Source organism: Ruditapes philippinarum, unplaced genomic scaffold (genome assembly GCF_026571515.1).
Source record: "Ruditapes philippinarum isolate M1 unplaced genomic scaffold, ASM2657151v2 ctg695_1_1_1_1, whole genome shotgun sequence".
Classification (NCBI taxonomy): domain Eukaryota; kingdom Metazoa; phylum Mollusca; class Bivalvia; order Venerida; family Veneridae; genus Ruditapes; species Ruditapes philippinarum.
Window position 1 is genome coordinate 1 of NW_026852580.1, and position 2981 is coordinate 2981.

Genomic DNA, 2981 nt, shown 5'->3' on the forward strand with positions numbered 1-2981 from the left:
ATGCAGTGGTAAGTATCGATCAACATAGCTTAGCAAGATCTAGCAGAAAATATCAGAATTTCAGTAGAAGCAATTGAGCTTGAATGCTGTCTGAACTCATATTGAAACAAAACAAATGACAGCTGACAATTCTCATTTGTTTTTCAAATGCAGAATAAATTAATGTATTTGACATTGAAATTAAAAGCTGCATGCCTCCAGATGAGCCAAAATATTTCAAGAAAATCAAACTTGAGAAAAATATACTAAGATTTTAAGAGAAGTAAAATTGATTCAAGTAATAATTTACATGTTTTCCGTGCTTTATGGCTGATTATGCATTATTTATCACCATATTCCTACTGTGGACTACCACAGTAAATGCCTTTTTGCATATTTTGACCTTTTTTGGTAATTTACGCGGATTTTAAGTGCTCTTTGCAACATGTAAATTACTTTCTTAAACAAGGGTGCCATAGTCACAAAATACGCCCGTTTACGAAAGCTTTAGATGGAGATGGGGGCATTATGGATAAGTGTTATCTAGCAAGCAAGTTTTTATCCTTGGCACAGCCGCACTGTGTTGTTAAATGAACCTTAAAACAAATCAGTAGGGAAGATAACAAGAGCTGTCGGTAGGACAGCATGCTCGACTATTCTTAGTGCTTGATAGTAAAAAAAATGCCTGATACAGTTACCTCCTCCTGTTTACAGGTTGGGGTCATGATGGTGAACAAGTGTGCAAAGTTTCAAAGCCATATGTCAATGGACTTTGAAAATATTTGAACTATTACAAAAACTTTAACGTAAATTCTAAGTCGAAAAAGGGGCATAATTCTGTCAAAATGTTGATAGAGTTACCTCCTCCTGTTTACAGGTTGGGGTCATGATGTTGAACAAGTGTGCAAAGTTTCAAAGCCATATGTCAATGGACTTTGAAAATATTTGAACTATTACAAAAACTTTAATGTAAATTCTAAGTCGAAAAAGGGGCATAATTCTGTCAAAATGCTTAATAGAGTTACCTCCTGCTGTCTACAGGTTGGGGTCATGATGTTGAACAAGTGTGCAAAGTTTCAAAGCCATATGTCAATGGACTTTGAAAATATTTGAACTATTACAAAAACTTTAACGTAAATTCTAAGTCGAAAAAGGGGCATAATTCTGTCAAAATGCTTGATAGAGTTACCTCCTCCTGTCTACAGGTTGGGGTCATGATGGTGAACAAGTGTGCAAAGTTTCAAAGCCATATGTCAATGGACTTTGAAAATATTTGAACTATTACAAAAACTTTAACGTAAATTCTAAGTCGAAAAAGGGGCATAATTCTGTCAAAATGCTTGATAGAGTTACCTCCTCCTGTCTACAGGTTGGGGTCATGATGGTGAACAAGTGTGCAAAGTTTCAAAGCCATATGTCAATGGACTTTGAAAATATTTGAACAATTACAAAAACTTTAACGTAAATTCTAAGTCGAAAAAGGGGCATAATTCTGTCAAAATACTTGATAGAGTTACCTCCTCCTGTCTACAGGTTGGGGTCATGATGGTGAACAAGTGTGCAAAGTTTCAAAGCCATATGTCAATGGACTTTGAAAATATTTGAACTATTACAAAAACTTTAACGTAAATTCTAAGTCGAAAAAAGGGGCATAATTCTGTCAAAATGCTTGATAGAGTTACCTCCTCCTGTCTACAGGTTGGGGTCATGATGGTGAACAAGTGTGCAAAGTTTCAAAGCCATATGTCAATGGACTTTGAAAATATTTGAACTATTACAAAAACTTTAACATAAGTGGTTACGCCGACGCCGACGCTCGGGTGACTGCAATAGCTCTACTTATTCTTATCGAATAGTCGAGCTAAAAAGTACATGTAATTGTAATTTAATAACTAAAAAATTCTGATTTAAGATTTTATTCTAGGGAAATACATTTCATTACAATTCTTAATCTTTGAATGAGCTGAACTGATATTTACTTGAAAATTAAAATATAATTAAATTTCTATGAGAAAGTATTTACATTTGATTAGGTAATTACTGTATGATCTTTATGAACAAATACCAAGTCTACAGAACACCATAGTTATCACAGTTAAGAATCTTGACGCAATGAATGAAACATGTGTAAATAAATGTTTACATTCTTTAGAACATACTCAAGTCCAAGAAAGAGGATTATTTTATGCCCTTTGATTAAATTCTATTTTTAGAATTGAAAGTGAAAGTAGATCAAGGGGAGTAATTGTGCAAGTCATTTATGAACAAAGTAATAACTTTTGTTTGTTGCCCTTTGATTAAATTCTATTTACAAAATCTGGATATTTTATCATCTTTAGTGACCTTGACCTGTATATATTGACCTAAATTATATGTATCACAGCCATAGTCTTGATAATGACCATTTGTGTTACAATCCCTCAATAAATGATGACTAAATGGTCCATATACACATCTTCATATTTTTATCTGAACTTTGACCTCTATGTGTGACCTTGACTTTGGCCGCAAGGACCTGAATCTTGCACGCGACACTCCGCCTCACAATGGTGAACATTTGTGGCCAAGTAATATTGAAATCCCCTCTATACATGTGGAAGTTTTGCTCCCGGACAAGCATTTTTCAATGACCTCTAAGTGTGACCTTGACCTTTGACCTAGAGACCTGGTTCATGTGCGCGACACTGCTCCTCATAGTGGTGAACATTTCTATGAAGTTTCATTAAAATCCCTCCATACATGTAGGAGATATGCTCCGGACAAAATTGGACGCCGCCCGCCCGCCAGGGGCGTTCCCATAATACGTCCCGTTTTTCAAACGGGCGTATAACAATAATAAATGATCATAAAAAGCTTCAGTAACAATAAATCAATACTAGTTTAATTGTTAGTTCTATTTAATCTGTACAATGCAGTTCAAGCAGACCTTGAAAACAGTTATGTAAAATAAATAACTTTCAAAATTAGCAAGTATGAATACACTTATGTTGTGTATATTAAAG